The sequence below is a fragment of the Amblyomma americanum genome, chromosome 1 (assembly GCF_052857255.1).
Source record: "Amblyomma americanum isolate KBUSLIRL-KWMA chromosome 1, ASM5285725v1, whole genome shotgun sequence".
Taxonomy (NCBI): domain Eukaryota; kingdom Metazoa; phylum Arthropoda; class Arachnida; order Ixodida; family Ixodidae; genus Amblyomma; species Amblyomma americanum.
The window spans coordinates 12,488,637-12,507,206 of NC_135497.1; the positions used below are offsets into that span (position 1 = coordinate 12,488,637).

Here is an 18,570-nt window from a genome sequence, read left to right on the forward strand (position 1 = left end):
ATTATGGACTTCTGCATTGGGAAACACCGGTGAATGAGTTGTGACAATGGTTTTTGTTCGTACATAAGTGTTCCTGATCTGGTGATATGTTACAACCCAAACATAACACTAATGCTTTGGCTCAGACCATGATCACATGCTGAAGCTATATTCATTCAATTTGTTACGCAAATATTTACTACAGATATGGGCCCGCGCACCCAGCAGGAAATAAAAAAAAAGACTCACCATATGTGAGATCTGCTAAGCACACCGACATTTTCACACAGATTTCACAGTGCCGCCGGCATACCATCGTAATCCGGCCACTCATAGTCGCAAATTCCACTTTATGGAGCACAATGCCGCAGATTGCTGACAACTGTAGTCCCGGCAGAAAACAGCCCAACGGCTGTGCAGCCGAGGTCGTTTCGCATTTCCAAGACACAAATTTCAGAATGGTCTCGTCACACTCACGGCGGTTGTCCAAAAAAAGTACACGCGAACTACGATTGATATCGGTGATGGATACACCGCAGCACGACGACTTGCGCTCGCGATCACTACAACCGCTGCAACGAATGCGACTCGCTGCAGAAGTCGAAGCTGGTAAGTTCATATCGTCACGTCGCACTCACTCAAACTCAGTACACACGCGTGCACCCGAACCAGGATCTACTGTACAACTCTAAGTTCATTTCAGCCCTCGGAAAACAAGGCGTGCATAGTAAGCTTTTCAAACGTAATTATACTTGCAGGCGATATCACTGACTGATGCAAAACGACTTGTTCCGACTGCAATCACTTTCACTGCGCTGACGCTTGTCACTGCGCTGTGAAGCTTGCTGTATGCAAAGGAAATTCACCCTGGGGAGCTGCTTCTCGCTGCTGTTCGTGAAGATCGTCGCGCGAATAAAGAACACGTGAAGCAATCACAAACGGCTCCAAGTAAACGCGTCGCGACACCGGCACTGTTACGTCTGGCGTGCGCGCTCGGTCAACTCCGGCGCGATTCGCGCGCCCGTCGCGGCGGAAAAGGCAAACCGGGCGGGAGACGCGCGCCGGCCCGCGCCGCTCAGATGCTGCAAAACTGCCCGGGAGCGCATCGTATTCCTCCTTCGCTCGTTGCTTTGGGGATATTCTGTGGTCACAGATGAATTGCTGAGCAGGCGCCTGCAATAGCACATACTTCAACTCGCCAGGGACAATGTTTTTCACGTCCGCAAAGAAGTTCTACGAAAAAAAGCGACAGCAACAGTGGATGGCTCTCGTCCCGATGGGCAGTGAGGCGGCAATCATGTCAGGATTCGCCGCATGACGTTGTTCCCAAAGAAGAAAAAGAAGGCACTCTACAAACCCCTGCATTTTTCTCACCATCTGAAAAGAATCGAGCTATTCCGCAATGTTGCCCTTGTATTTTGTGTTCCCATTTAGCCTACCCGACAGAACGAAAAGAACCACAGAACGCGTGTGGTGGCGCGCGCCGACGTAGCTAGATAGTTATTACATAACGCCCAATTTACCTGTGGTTTGGTCACGATATCAGCAAGTGTTTGTCAGTGCTTTTGTTTCCTTTTGTTGATTCTAACTTTTTTTTCGGGAAGGGCCCCTCAAACACTCGGCTCCGAAAATGTGTTCATTTTTCAGTAATATTTCAGTCTTTAAATAAAACCATACGAAATGTTATAGTTACGATGATTTCCTCAATCATCATACAAATACGAAAACAAAAATTTTAAAGAAAGGTGTATCTTGAAGGCAAATAAAAAATTTTAAATGCGTATATTCCAAGCGGGACATTTGTAATTAAAGGGTCAACCTAGTATACTGGATCAGCCATCTCCTGTGCGCATACCAGTGCTGTGTGTGGAGAGAATGATCAAAGGGCGTCTTATTGAGATTCGCTGCGGAGACCATCGCTATATACATGCCATCCTTTAAAAACTATTCTGTCATCAGGAGAAGAGGAATCCCACCCACCGGAGAGATAACTGAAGCCTTTGAAAAAAATTCTGCCTATCTACTACGTAAGTTATCTCAATTATTCTCACAGGCAGGGAGATTTCGCTTTCTATGAGCCTAGCTGACCGACGTACGCGAATTTTCAGGCCTTCAGCTTCTCGTATTTTTTCTCCGTTTCAGCTTCCCCTTCGTTAATTCCTCTTCTTGTTCCGTATCCTTTTCTTCCTTCTCCACCACCACTTCCTTCGCAGCATTCTTTTTTTCACTCTTGCAGCTTTTGCCTAAGTACGTCCCCACCTTTCACAACAATCCGGCCGTCCCGCTTGAATGACTTGCTCGTGGCTGGCTTTGTGTCGCGTTGTACCACATGTCAGGGTTGCCACAAATCTTGTTCTGTATTTTCTACTTCTTTCTTCACATTATTTTTATCCCCCCCTTCAGTTTTTTGCTGTTTTCCTTCTTGCCATTGTGCACCCTTCTCCTTGTGTCGTCTGCTCTGTTTCTCGTGCTTTGCTACTTCGAAAGAGAGGCCCAGCATAAAGCCAGGGCCCGTCTTTGTTTCTCTGTGTGGTGTCTTCATGTTCCCGCACTGTTTATTTATCGCTGTGTCACTCCAGCTAGGCCGTCGCCACCACTTCACTGCAACAATCCCGAAAACTTTCCGACGGCTGCCCCAAACCCAGGCGTCCGCGACTATCCCAACGCATCTGCTCAGGCGGCCACCGGCGGCGCTGCCTGTTCGCCGAGAGTGCTGCCCCCTGGGTTCCTGCACGATGCCCATAAGGCGGGAAAACAACTTGGGGGAAACTGCCGCTTGCCGCTGTTGCACAGTGAAGCTCGAAGTCCCTGGCAACACTCGTAATAGTCACACGCGGTCAATATTATGCGTTTCTCGGCAGAGCTCCCACCTACCCATGGTAAAGCTTGCTCAGCATTCCGTACTACCGCCTCCTAGGCCTGGTTTTTCACTCCGCTTCGCGGGCGGCCACCTTGCTGAGGAGGCGCGACCTGGCGCCGGTGCGCTGCTACGTCACGGGACAGCAGCCAATAGCGTGATGCAACCATCCGTTTCGTGCGGAAAAAAGTTTAAGTTGAACCACCTTGTGCGCTCAGGCAGATGCGTTCATGCGCTCCATTGTACGGCCCTTGCGCACTGTCGCAACGACGCGTGCGCATGCGGACAAAAAGTGAACGTACAGCGCCCTTAAGCGTCCTCCAATTTTTGTTGCAGCTGTTCTGTTCGCTTGAATATGTCTCTTGCCTTGTCGCCAGACGCACTGCTGATGCGGACGGCGTTGCATGTGTTCTCTCAACAAGTTTTGCTGCGTCAAACACCCGAGCGTCCGCCCCTGTTTGTTTATACTGCGTCGCAATGGGGACACCCGTGAAGAACATCACTTATTACCCCAGTCTTTCACGGATTCCCTCAGACGCCACTCCCATAATGAACTGGTCGCAAGACATCTCCAGACACGGCATAGCAGCATGCGTTCACTAATCCCCGCAGAGCTGAGACATACTCGGAAATTGTCCCTCCTGGTTCCTGCCACCTGCGTTGAAAACGCTGGCGCTCGATCATGACATGTGACGATAGGGAGCATATTCGCTTCAGAGTGGCGACTGTAGCTCTTCGTCTGGGGCGTCCTGGCACATTGCGTTCGTCGTCGTTGCAGGTGGCTGAGTAGCTTAATTTTTTCGTGCATAATAATTGACATCATCCTAATCATCGAAGGGATAAATGAGGAGTGCACCTTTGCGCTCTGTTGGCAGTCGCGACCCTTCTTACAGCGACCTTTGGTACCAACTAATGAGAAACCGGGACTAAGGCCGGCCCGGCTTCAGTATAAACGCCGGTGGCGGCTGCATGTTGAATTTCTGTATAACCGCGTACTGAGGCATTTCTAGAAAAACTCTGGAGTCTTCCTCGAAGAAAAAAAAGTGAAAGTCACTGTTTTTTTATGAACTCTTACCTTCCAGGTCTACTACGTAGCGTGGACCTCTCTTGGTTCCGTTAGGCCTCGCGTCTGACCGTTGCCGCCATGCGCTTCCCACGCGTCGGGGAAGTGGACGCCACCGTCGTGGACTTGGGATTCATGTTACAAAAGATTATTTTTTGGTTCCACACAAAACTACTATGTGCTTGGCCCTGTCCTACTTGTCCCTCCATTACGCCTTGGATTAAGGTCGCTTGGCTATATTTTCTGTCGATGTCGGTTCAAATCTGGCGTGGTGAAACTTTTCTCATCGCAATTTGCATTTCACGCGACCTAAATGAGAAATCTCGTTTTGTTCAGAATCTCTTGAATATTATGCCGCGTTCTGAAATGAACTGCGAGCATCTCTTCATTTGACGCATACCGCGTTATTGTGAGCTGTCCGAAATCCGTTGTTAGCTCGCAGCGGCTTTCGAAGGATGGATGGATGGATGGATGGATGGATGGATGGATGGATGGATGGATGGATGGATGGATGGATGGAGGGATGGATGGATGGATGGATGGATGGATGGATGAATGGATGCATGGATGGATACGGCTGAACCCTTTAAATCGGGCGGTGGCTCAAGCCACCTAGCCACGACTTATGAAATGTTACGTCTTGCTTTTAGCCATGTCAATCATAAAACCTTCGCTTGGTTTCAGAATGGCTAACGGTTTGCACATTTTAGTCTAAGATTTGTGTATAGGTTCGTTTTGGCGAAAGCTCCGGCAATTCCGCTGTATTACGGTAGTCTCCCCGAGCCCCGTCATGAAGAGCGCTTTTGAGCTTAGGCCGGTCGTTGAGATTGGGCCTTAATTTTGCGTGGAGTTTCACGCTGCTCCGCATTGAGCAGAATTTCAACGTGTGATGCCAAAAACTTCATGATTTTCTCGAGTGTGGCAAACTGAGACTTGAAGTCTTATTGGAGGACTTTGATTTCTTTTTGAACCTCACGTGTGGCCTCGTATTTGATTTGCGCTGCATTCTGTGCGAGCTGTGTCACAGTATCCAATGGTTCTTTGTTCTCTGTGTTTTTTTTTGGTTGACATTTCTACGCACGCTTCTAGATCGGCTCGGTCTTGTGACGGAGCTGCGGTACGATGAGAGCGATCGATCACTTTTCCAGGTTGACTGAGATTTTAGGGACTGGATTTCTTCGCGCAACTGCGCTATCTCCTGCCGAAGAGCGTTGACGAGGTTGCTCTCTTGTACAACAGTAACTTAACTATTACGAGCCCATTTTGTGTGTTTCCCAGCTGCTACGTCAGCCCACCGTACGCCTGCTTTTTGCGATGCCGCTCCGGACGCAGGCATCCCTGGAGCAGCTGCTGGCGCCTCAGAAGTAGTTGCCGGCGGCTCGGAAGGAGTTGGCGGCATTCTGCTGGGGCAAGCGCGGCTCACCGCAATGTGCCCCGATGTTTTGCATGAGACGCAAAATGGCTAATCATCCCACTCCTCCTCGGGTGTGACTGAGGCCGCAGTCTTTGCACACACTGTCCTCGGGGCAGTACTTTGCCATATGACCGATGTTATGGCGGTTGTAGCAAACCATACGTTTTGGCCGATATTCCTCTACCCTTTTAAACTTCACTACTTTTGGCAGTACATCTGCAATAAATGTGATGATAGAGTTATCAGTTATACACAGCTTCTGTACATTGATGATTTCTGCTTGTTCGCAGCGAAGCGATTGAAATATCGCTTCGTTGTCGTCTTGCGGGTCGATGCGGATGACACCACGCACGGCGTTCTTCTTAGAAGTTACGCGTTCTACATTAATTGGAACGACGATGATATGGTATCCACCTCTGTAAACGAGAGGAGTTAGACCCATCATCTTATCTGCATGTTGTTGACCATAAACTGTGACAACGATGCTGCTGGCGACGTCATCACAGCGCGCTGTTGCCAGCTCAGCTAATTAGTCTTTCGGTGCCATCATTGCTAAAGCTTGGGCTATTGCATTGCAAGGAATATTTCTCTTGCCTTAAAGTTTTGTGGGGGCCTCATTATGAGTGCAAAGCGGGGTCGACTCACCCTGTCTTCAGGGGTCATCTTGTGGCGCTTGCTGGGCGTCGATGCTCCCAAGTTGTTGATATGCCGTCATCGTCACCCATGGTCTGGTCGTATTCGGCTGGTAGATCCACCTCGTTCCCCGGGACGCTGAAACAAGCGTAATTTGCACCTGTAACATGGCGTTCGCCTGTCTGAATTAGCTGTCTCCAGATTGGGAGCTGGTGGAAGCGTCCGACTGTGCCATGCTGAACGCCGAGAACTGGTGATCCAGGCATTGTCGCGTTAACTGTAGTCAACAGTTAGGCCTAAGTTATCGCCACCACAAATTCTGGTAAAAGACTACTAACAACGGAGCCGAGGCTCAGAAAAACTGCTCAGCAAACACCAGAACCACGAAGGAGAGTATCCAGTCAACCTCAGTATCTAGGCGCACAGTTAACCGTTGAAGAAAGGAACAGCTCACGGAGCGCACGTAAAGCGCGGTCCTTCCGCCGCTTCAGGAACGCTTCTCACACTACAGAATAAAAAAATAGTTCACCAGGTACTCAGCGTCCCAGGTGAAGCGGGGATGCCTTGCAGACAGGGCGGACGCGGGTGGATGCAGTGCGATGCATCACTGGCGTTGCGTCGAAGGAAGCGGCGGAAGAGAGGCAGGTGGTAATAGGAGCGGAGAGGAGCACAGGGATACGCCGGTGGTCTCTCGTCAACAGACCGAATTGCGCAACAGAAAGTAAAAAAAACGTAGCAAAGACCCGTCGACGGTGTGCCGAAACGCCGAAGGCCTAATGTAGGCTATCGAAGGGTGCTTTTCGGCAGCACGGACCCTCAGACTATCGGCTGCCACCTCCACGCTTGCAAGAAACGCAGGAGGCCTGCTTCGGAGGTCCAAGGGAGGTCCACGGCAGCACGGACCCACCGTCCGACGGCTGCCACCGCCAAGCTTGAAAGGAACGCCGGAGGCTTGCGTCGGTGGTCCAATAACACGATCTCCGCGGCGCTGTCTTCCTTCACACCTCGGTTTTCTGACACGTCAGCTCTCCACTCGGCGTGCTCGCCACGCTCTTCGTTGCCGTCGCCTCGCATACACCATTCGCACGAGCACACGCGCAACGTCGGGCTGGCACCCGCAGCGCTGTCGACGTACCGCGTTCAAAAATCCCCGATGATTTGGTGGGAACCTCACTCTCTCCCACATCTCTTCGTCTGTTCCTTTCCAGTGCCATGTGCAGCCACCCTATTTCCGCAGTCTCCATAATCTCATCCACCCGCGTAACATTCTGGGGCACCCTGCTACGCTTGCCTTCAATTGGAGTTCAGTCAGTTACTCTTAATGACGAGCGTTTATATTTCCTTCGTTTTACAAGCCTTGCCCAAGCCCATTTATTCCTTTTCGATTTCGGCTGGGAAGTGACTAACCAGCGATTGTCCCCTGACCAACTCTGCCCGCTTCTGGTCTCAACGTTACAGCCGTCTTTTTCCCCGTAGCTCACTGGGTTGATAGCAACTTAAGCTGAACCGTTTTTGTTAGCCTCCACGTTACCGCCCCATGGGTGAGTACCGGTTACATAAAGATGTTATATACTTTTCTCTCGAGGGAATTTGTTAAACTCCCATTCATGAATAGAGAACCTGCCATATGCGTACCACCTCATTAATATATTTCACTCTTGTAGTCGTGATTGACAGTCACAACCTACCCTAAGTAGACGTATTTCGTTACCACTTCCTTTGACTTGCTAGCTGTCGTAAGCTGCTTTTCTTTTCCGTATCATTTCAAGACTACTTTGGTTTTCTGCACTTTTAGACCCACCATTCTGATCTCCTTGTCTAAATCTCTGATCACGCTTTGTCTGTTCATCTCGTAACATAGTAAGGCATCGTCATCAGCTAATCGCAGATTAATAGTGTACTCTCCGCTAACTATTACTCCAACTGTTGCCAATTCAGGCCTCGGAATACCTCTTGTAAACAAGAAGTGAATTGCATTGACGCGATAGTGTCTCGCTGCCAGGCATCAATCCTTATTGGAATTTTATTTCTTATTCTGGACTGCTATCGAACGACCACAATATTTCCCGAGTTCAATGATTACAGTGTACAAGTTACAAGGCGGAAAGGATTTAGACACCTGGAAGAAAAACCAAAGCGTGGTACTAACGATCATAGTCGCACCCAATTCACTAGCTCAGTCGCTTAAGTTCCCAAAATGGGACGCCAGTTTCGAGACCTTTTGGGGCTGTACATTGTAATCGCGCCTCTTGGCAAACGACGCTGATATGTTCGGTGCAAGAAACTGCAGTCTCAGCGTGCGGTATTTGACCGACTCCACTGTTGGCCGACTCACTAAAACAGGGCAGTTGTAAATGGAAATAAGGTTCACATTTATCTCCCTACAGAATTGATCGGTTGTGCGTTCTATTTCATGGAAAGTTCCTCTAGCGCAAGTCGGGTAGGATGCAAATTTTTTCATGAGCCCCAACACACCCGAAGCCAACAAGAACTGGCTACTTCAAGCACCACCATTGATGCCGGTGGAAGTGTCCAGAAGATGATAGGGCATGTTTTAACATGAGTTCCTGTATTAGGCTGACGAAGCCATCGCTTCGCAGTGCCGTAGTGCTACGATCTGCGCTTAGAAGCACGACGCGTTATAGTGGAAGGCAGTTGCGAACATTGTTAGTGCGAGCTGGACTACAAAACAAAGCATATCAAAACAGAATTCCATATGAAAATGCACTTAATAATCGAGCAGCACTGGAGACACTAGGCTAGCACAGCGGTAACAGAGCTGAAGAAAAGATGGTGCAGGTCTGAGATTGAAGTGCTGCCCGCTGTCCAGACCACCTCCTGCATCACTGCTAGTCCTTGCAACACGGTGTCTCAAAGGCCAAAGTGACTAAATGCAGCGCGGTCGGTAATGAACGATTTGAAAAACAGTTCCTGTGTCTACTCCGAATAAAGAGAACTTGCAATTCCGTTCCCAAGCTGGTCGTAATGCAGGGAACGGGGATTACACTGCTAGAAAGATTCGGTAATCGCCGGTGTGAAATAAACCTGTATGCCTGCAGACATAACCGCTAAAACGACATTGCCCAGGCGTCACGCAGGCAGAGACATCCAGCGGCACGGGTAAAAGCTTCACACGCAGAAATCAGCAGCGCACTGGTTTGGCTTTCGCTCCTATATTGCGTTGTCTAGCGACAGGTCTACCGGAGACCACAAATACAGTTCGTGCGATCACGACTAATATAACAGTAGAGATACGTTATCCGGATGGCTCATGGAAAGGCCCATGACACCTGCTGGACTCAGAGTTCACCTGCTTCCGAGCCACCTTTTATTTTTCCTCCAACTGCACGGACTCGGTAGGTTGCGCAGCTTAGTGGTCAGAACTGAACACATGTGCCTTTCACTGTCGACATATTACAGAGCACCCCTGATCTAATTTAATTAGCCAAGGCGGTTTTTGTGGAAGTACTTGTATAGATGTGACCGCAAGTCGTCATTATGGTTCAAAGGTTCTTGTTGAGGGGCAGTATTGTTCGCACATATATAATGTCAGCATAGATAAATGAGTTCATATTACTCCTTCGTAAAGCATTGTTGAAGGAGTAATCAATTTGTTTCAGCTTGAAAGCCAATTATTGCATTAGCCATCATCAGGTGAGTTTAGTTGCACTGCCTTTGTAATGTCCTCTTGAGAGTCTATTGAGTTCCGCTCAGTCGACGCCCGGGGAAGCGAGTGAGTCGACTCTAGTTTGCGGTCGGCTCACTCTGCTCGTGGGCGGCTCGCATGTCGTAAGCGCGCTCGTAGAACTTCTCGTAGATGCGGCGGATGATGAGCATCTCGTCGAGGAGAGCCTGCGTGACCATCTGCACGAAGGCGAGCAAGATGACGAAGACGAGGCAGAGGCCCGTGATGATGGTGACGTTCTCGCGCACGTAGCGGTGAGCCGAGTCGAGGCAGTTTCCCGTGTACACCTGAAACCAGGCGTCGTAGTCGGTCATGTTGAGCACGTTGTGACGGCACGACAGACTCACCACCTGCAACGACATCGCGGGGCAACGAATTTAGTACAGGTGTTCACTCCTAGGTGGACGTGTTCGCGTTTCGACGGAAGGGAAGTTAGAAAAAATTCAGGAACCCGACCGCGGCGGCTGCGTTTTTATGTAGGAAAAACGCTAAGGCGCCCGTGTAGTGTGCCGTGTCAGTGTACGTTAAAGGCCCCCAGGTGGTCGAAATTATTCCGGAGGCCTCCACTACGGCGCCTCTTTCTTCTTTCACTCCTTCCTTTATCCCTTCCCTTACAGCGTGGTTCAGGTGTCCAAAGATATATGAGCCAGATACTGCTCCATTTCCCTTCCCCAAAAACCAATTATTGTTTTTAAGAAATTCAGAGGTCTCGAGGAGGCTCGCTGGCCCATTGCTGATGGAAACGTGCAGGAACTGCTCACTGAACGAACGAAACGAAAACCATATAAAGGACACGACAACGAAAAGAGCCCGGATTTCAGGAAAAAGTGCTCTTTCTCTTCTTCTGAGCCATTTGTTTCGTGGAGTTGTATGTGAAATGGTTGTGTTAGCTGCTTCCTTGTCTTGTCCTGAGTATACGTTCCGCTGGTTATATTGGCGTAAGTCATGAATCAACTGGGCTAGCAGTTAACGTTACAAAACTTGCAGCCTGGTTAGTACCAGGGATCATGTACACGCACAAACGACACTGCTGGTGCGACACTACTGACTAAGTTTTACTTCAGATTCAGCTGTCGCAAATACAGTATCCACTAATACATAAAAGAAATCGGGGGAGCCCAAACAAGGAAAAACATAATGAGAGCTCTGGGTGCCCACATACGAAATGCGGCATTCATGTACCGCAAATATAATGGTGGACGCTATGTTTACAAGTACTCGTCTCCGCTCTCTGGAGTTCGGGATTTCAAATCACGGGGCCACCCGCAATCCTTGGAATGGTATTTTTGCAAAACATATCTCCTGAGCATTTCAATTCAAGGCAGGCAAATATTTTGACTTAAAGGAATCATATTCTTAGCGGTAAGAAACAGACACAACACCAAGCTACACACACACAGGACAGCCGCTAGACTTCAACTGTCTTTACTGGACACTTGTACGACATAAATATGTATCACTGAGCACACGCAGGTGCCTCGTCATCCGCATCAGGTCTAACTACGCCCCCCCCCCCCCCCTCTCCTGCAAGGCATACGGTTGCGCAGATAAACAATCTCTTTTTCTGCCAACGCCAGGGAGGGAGTGCTTACACACATGTCGCCCGCTTCTTGAATACGAAAGGCTTCGATATTTTCCCTTTCTTTTTTGTCGGCTCCCACATGCATCACAGACGTAGCGTCATATGCTGGGATACAGCCTTTACAACTTCTGCAATGCTTCACCACCGGCCTGTGACGAAACATCCCTTCTATGCTCTCTAATCCTGTCGTTAACACACCTTCCGGTCTGGCCTATATATACCTTGCCACAGGCAAGTGGAATGGTGTACACCACTCCCGTTCGGCAGGTTACAAACTTCAATTGGTGCTTTTTGCTGCAACACGGCTTCTTCGTTTCTGTGACCGCTGAACATAATCTTACGAGCTTTTCAGGGGCTGTCAACAGAGCACCAACACCACACTTCTGGGCAACTTTTTTGAGGCGGTGGGATAGACTGTGGACGTACGGGATTGCGACCCGCCGCTTCAGCCTTTCTTCACCTGCCTTCACTTTGGCACCACCAAGCTCCCGTAGTAAAGCTTCGACCACCGCATTAACCGATTCTAGAGGGTAGTCCGCCTTGTCCAAACGGTCAACCTGCTCTTGCAGACTGGCTTCCATGTTATGCGGGCACGACTTCTGCAGAGCCGCACGCAGGTTGTTCATCACAATGCCGCGCTTCACTACCTTCGAATGAGCTAAAGCATAATTTAAAACCTGTTTTTTGGATCTCGGCTTATATGCCCAGCACGTACGCTCACCCGTGATGCATAGGGACACTTCTAGAAACTGGATAGTGCCATTCACTGGAAGTTCATGAGTGAACCTAAGCCCATCTGCACATCTGTGAAAAACATCTAAAATACCAGATACAGAAGAGGCACTTTCCTGGAGGCTATTCAACTTTACAATCACCAGATAATCGTCTACATATCTGAAACATTTCACAGCACTCTTATCTAAACCCTTAGCAATGCGCTTGTCACAATGGGCTAAGAATATATCACTAAGCATAGGCGCTAAACAAGACCCGATACATATTCCATCCTTCTGAATAAAATAGTCATCTCTGCAACACACCACAGTTGCATTCAAATAAAAGGATAGCAATTCCAAAAAACTGTTTACTGACAAACCAAACGCGTTCTGAAAGTCTACAGCGCCCCCGTTTTCTATGAGGTCACGGACAGCATCGATTAGTTGTGGCTCCGGACTGCTGTAGAACAAATCTACTACGTCAATAGAGAATGCAAAGTTACCACATGGTGTTTCGTGCTGCTCTTTTAGGTAATCAACCACTGTGTGTCCTGTGTGTGTGTAGCTTGGTGTTGTGTCTGTTTCTTACCGCTAAGAATATGATACCTTTAAGCCGTTACCAACTAGCCCAACTTAATGTTTTAACGAAATATTTTGAAACCATGTTTGGAGTTAAGCCTACACTGTGTACGGATTACGGAGTAACGCTACATTACACACGACATCGAATGGCAGGGCCTGGTACAGAAATGTACTCCGTCGTAAAATAAGAAGACCCCAATAAACATCTATTACTGTCGGTAGAAAATCATCAGAATATCAACAGAGCGATTTTTCACTAACACTGACACCAACCTGATCGGTGTTATTTTGATTGCAGCACTAGTACGGCACCGAGCAGCGCTCGTTGCTGGGGATAGTGCGGGAGCAGTTGAAGTACATGTTGGCATTCCAGTCCCGAAAGTTCCTCCTCGAGATTCCACAGCACTGCATCCTCTCCTGCAGTCGGATGACATGGAACATTTTTTCGGTTGTCATCAAAATCTTACAGTCTCCTCATGTCGCTTCCCATCGCTGTCATCGAATACCGTAGTTCTCTAATGTCTACTAGTTATGCAACCGTCGAAATAAAATCTTAGCATGATCTACACAGAGATTGTTCATAAGATGGTGGCACCACTTGTGTGTCTTCACTGTAGCTAGGTTTTGAGCACCGCAAACCAAAATTCATAATGAAAATTGGTTTTGAGCAAACGAAATAGCGTAGTAACTGCCTCATGTATCCCAGTGGAAATCTAAACAGCGCCGTAATATAGGGAACAAGGAGAGAATGAAAGAAAGAAAGAAAGTGGTGCCGTAGTGGAAGGCTGCGGAAGAATTTCAACCACCTGGGGATCTTTAGCGTGCACTGACATCGTACAGCACACTGGCGCCTTTTTGCGTTTCGCCGCTATAGAAACGAGGCCGGCACAATCTGATTCGAACCCGGGAGCTCCGGCTCAGTAGCCAAGCGCCGTGACTACCGAGCCACCGTACATAGAAATCTCGGAAGTGGTGTGACAGAGCGCTAGGCTACGGGCTTCGTGTAAATAATTGTGCGAGATATAAATAGATGGATCACATGGGGAGTTTCGCGACTTAAATGATCAAAGGGCTTTGGAATAAAAGTGGCGGTGCTGCTTTATGGTGCGTTCCAGGGCAACGGGAAGGGTATATATCGAGTGAAGCATTGCTTTAAACTCTACTCCAACGTTCAGCATGACGTCGGTTTACTACGCTATCTGTCTGAGGCGTGCCACATCTTTTTCTACACTTTTAGTAGTCGCTGGTCGAGGCCCACTGAGTTGACAACTGAAAAAAGTGAACGAGTTAGACGATTAATCATGTGAGGAAGACGTCTCCAGATGAACTAGAGAAACATCCACAACGATTCCCTTACGAAAATGCGCGTAGGATTGTGATAACTAAATTCAAGAGCCATACAGTAGGCTTTAACGTGTACTTAGGGCACTGTTTTAGGGAGAAGAAAAAAAAATCCACTTTCTATGACCGTTTTTGTACAATATATGGCGGCCAGTCTTCATAGACAGATGCTGGAAATCCCCTGTCAACTCTTTTTCCGCGCGGCTCTTGCAAGCTACCTGCATGCTGTCCATGAGCCTCTGGAAGTCCGGCGAGTCCCAGTAGTGGACGAGTAGCTCCATGGAGAATGTCTCAGAGAGCATCTTTATCTGGGACGGCAGGAAGAAGACGACCAGGCCCACGACCAGGTTGATGAGCAGCAGCGCCGTGATAAAAGACGAGTACACGTTCCGCAGGCAACTGTTTTCCCGAAGCGCACCCACGCAGCTGCAGAAGGGCAAAGACATGATGATCATGCTGAACAGTATAACCGAGATCTCCATCTTGATCACAAACATGCTGCCAACCGAAGGACCGTGGTTACTGACAACGCCATGCAGACACTTTAGACCTACAATCCTATACTTTTCAGCAAAACATGCAGATCGCCTACTTACAAGGTAGAGTAATTAACTAAATTCTTCTAGTTAACTTTTTACCTATTGCCAATAGGCAGCTGACTGCAATTATAGATTTTATAGATGGCCGTTAGTAATAGCCATATCAGTTTTTAGAATTCCGAAAACGCAGTAGCGATAAAGCACCCTAGGAGGCAGCTGAGCAACTAGGTCACGTGCACTTGCGCCATCATCACAACCTGCCCACGGGATTGTGAGCAAACTGCCCACCGTGGCAGGTGGCAACTCAATACAGGTGCATATCCTTGTCAGTGCTCGGGCAGAAGTGTAGAATCCAAAGAGAATTTGGTAATGAGGCTGTAGTAACAGCTGCTTACAAAAAATAGATGAGAGACTTAAGCTCCACCTTAAGCGTATGACGCGATAGCACAACGGGATGTCTAGATATGCGGAAGTGGTCAATCTATACTTTACATTCATAGATCCCTGGGAGTCCTGATGCCCATCCAGGCGCAGTGTTGAAGCGGTTAGGTGATGCGGCACTGCCCTTCGATGGCAGGTACTCCCAACGGTGGGCCTTGTGCGACCAAGCTTGTTCTTCCCGTGCGACCAATCGTTAATGCTGCCCGAGTGCTCCAAAGACCTTATACTCGGTTTGGATTTCCTCCGGGAGTATGGTGCCGTCATCAATCTTCAGAAGCTGTCGTGTCATTTTCCAATCAACCCCCTGTTGACGGTGATCCCGAGCCACGCAGGACGAAGTTACGCGTCTATGACGACCACGTTTTGATACCGTCAAAATCCAGCATGTTTGTTACCGTAGATTGTGATAGCAGCACCGGAATTCGTGGCATTGCTGAAACCAACATGTCTCTGCTCCTTGATCGGCAAGTATGTGTTGCTCGAGGAATTGTTGAACTGAACAATGGCCTAACCAAACTCTTGCTGACCAATTTTGGCTACGAACCTCAGTGTTTGCCTGGCAGAACAGCCATTGCGTATTTCAAGGAATTCAGCGAATTCGCGGGACAGCATGCTTTGTCCGGAGCCCCAGCATCAGTGGTGGAACCAACCACACCCATAAAAGCTGACGTGAACCCAAACCTCCCATCTCATCAGAAACGTTGCCTGGAAAGCGTTATCCAGTGTTTCTGCAACTGCATTCCCTCGACCTCCAAGGATGGGCAGACACCACTCACAAAGCACCGAATTATAGTTGACGCCAACCAGCGGCCGTTACGTCAGCCACCTTACCGGATCTCTTCGAAGGAGCGTGATGCCATTCGCCGCCAAGTTCAAGAAATACTCCAGGATGACGTGATACAGCCGTCCACGAGCCCATGGACGTCGACTGTTGTTCTAGTAGCAAAGAAAGATGGAACGCTACGGTTCTGCGCTGATTACAGACGTTTCAAAAAAGTCACAAAAAAGGATGTTTATCCCCTCCCGCATATTGATGACTCCCTGGAACGGCTGCGCCACGCCAAGTACTTCTCACCGCTAGATTTACGAAGTGGCTATTGGCAAATCAAGGTGGACAAATGCGACCGGGAAAAGACCACCTTTTTACACCGGACGGTCTGTACGAATTCCGGGTGCTCCCTTTCGGCCTGTGCTCAGCTCCTGCAACCTTCCAGAGGATGGACACCGTTCTTGCCACTCTCAAATGGCAGTCCTGCCTCGTGTACTTGGATGACGTTGTCATCTTCTCTGACACGTTCGAAGAGCACCTGAGACGCCTGCGCGCTGTGTTCGAGGCAATGCGGTCGGCCGGTCTTTCCCTGAAGCCCGAAAAGTGTCACTTCGCTTTCGAAGAGTTGAAGTTTCTGGGACACATTGTGAGCGCAAAAGCGGTTAACCGAGACCCAGATAAGACTGCTGCCGTGGCTGCTTTTCCTGTGCCCACCGATAAGCGCAGTGTGCGATGCTTTGGGGGTCTCTGCTTCTATTATTGGCGTTTTGTGCAGAACTTCTCCCAGATAGCTGAGCCCTTCAACCGACTCACAAAAAATTCCGAACCGTTCTTCTGGGGCCTGGAGCAACTGCAAGCCTTTGAAGACCTCCGCACTCATCTCCAAAGTACGCCCATCTTTCGACACTTCGACGAGGCAGCCGACACTGAACTACACACAGACGCCAGCAACATCGGCCTCGGTGCGGTCCTTGTGCAGAGGCAGGATGGTCTCGAACGCGTAATTTGCATACGCGAGCCGCACCGTCTCACGATCTGAGGCGAACTATTCCACCACCGAAAAAGAATGCCTGGCCAATGTGTGGGCAGTGACCAAATTTCGCCCGTACCTATATGGCCGCTCTTTCAGGGTCGTCAGTGACCACCACTCGCTGTGCTGGCTGGCGAACCTCAAAGATCCCTCGACACGGCTTGCACGCTGGAGCCTTCGACTTCAGGAATTCGATGTCACCATTGTCTATAAGTCTGGTAGGAAGCACAGTGATGCCGGCTGTTTGTCTCGTGCTGCTATCGAGGAGCTGACCCCGACGGCGATTCTGTTTTTCCTGGCGCCATCTCCACGTCCGTACTTATTCAACACCGAAGAGACGACAGTGAGCTACGGCCCCTCATTGAGTATCTAGAAGGAAGCACTCAGTCTCCCCCGCGAATTTTTTCGCGCGGGCTGTTGTCGTTCTGTTTACGTGACGGCGTCCTGTATAAGAAAAACTACAGACCAACAGAAGCTGTCTCCCTACTCGTCGTGCCTACCGCCCTTCGCGACGAAGTCTTGCAGGCGAGCCATGATGACCCATCTTCTGGTCACCTGGGTTTTTGACAAACTTTGGCACGAATACGGCAAAAATACTACTGGCCCAGGGTTGCTACAGTTGTGAAGCGTTACGTACGAACTTGTCGCGAGTGCCAGCATCGCAAGACGCCGCGGACTAAGTCAGCCAGCCTACTCCAGCCTATTGATCCACCTCTGGTTCCCTTCCATCAAGTCGGCATGGACATAATCGGCCCATTTCCGGAGTCCTCGCTGGGTAACCGCTACATTGTGGTCGCCACCGACTACCTCAGCCGATACTCTGAGACTAAACCTCTTCCCCGTGGTACTGCTGACGAAATTGCGAACTTTTTCATTCAAAACATTGTGCTTCGTCACGGTGCACCCACCATCGTTTCAACTGTCAGGGGAACAGCGTTCACCTCGGCCCTTATGCAGGAGGTTATGCGCCTGAGCTGCACCAGTCACCGCAATACAACCGCTTACCATCCTCAAACGAGCGGCCTCAGCGAACGGCTTAACAAGACGATCGCCGACATGATTTCCATGCATGTCGACACGGACCATCGGAACTGGGACGCCATGCTCCCTTGCGCCCCCTTTGGATTGCGGTCCAGGAAACGACACGCTTCACTCGATTTCGTTTAGTACATGGTCACGAAGCCACAACCATGCTGGATGCAGTGCTGCTTCCCGCTAGCGCTACCCCGGTCTGTTATGAGTGCCGCCCAATTTGTTCGTTACGCTGAGGCCGCCCGCCAACTCGCTCGACAGCGCATCCGGCACCAACAAGTTCACGATGCTCGGCGCTTTAACTTCCGCCAACGAAATGTGCGTTACCTGCCCGGTGAACAAGTCTAGGTGTGGAGCCCTATCCGCATGCGAGGACTCTCTGAGAAACTTCTACACGGATACTTTGACCCCTACGATGTGCTCTGCCAGCTCAGTCAAGTTACCTACGAAGTTCTCCCCCAGGGAACTGTTCGCACTTCTAGACGGCCGACCTCCGAAGTTGTCCACGTCGCCCGGATGAAGCCGTACCACGCCCGCTAGCCCCGCGTGTCTACACCACACGCCAGACACGCGCGACTACCCTTGTGGTCCTGCCTCCCATTGCTACCACACCGAGTCGGTGTCTTTCAGAGAAGGGGAGCAATGCCACACTACTAACTCCTCTAGTGGCGCCATACCACGGCTAAACTGCATTTCCTGGCAGTTGGCAAGCCTTGAGCCATCTCGGGACTAAATGCTTTGTCGTCTTCATCGCTCGTGCTGCCTACTGCCTTGCGCGTCCCAACAACGTCTTGAGCATATAAGTAACACAAGTAAAACAGCCCTGCTTACGTCAACTGTTTCTCGGTGGCAATATATATCTTCCAGTATTTTGACATAAGGTTCTTCTACACACTGATTACGCAAT

At 49.6% G+C, this 18,570-nt stretch overlaps 1 pseudogene; it reads right to left on the reverse strand.

Annotated features, from left to right (window-relative positions):
• Positions 1-9,690: 9,690 nt before the first annotated feature.
• On the reverse strand, positions 9,691-14,349 carry LOC144116233 (tetraspanin-33-like; annotated as a pseudogene).
• Positions 14,350-18,570: the final 4,221 nt, after the last annotated feature.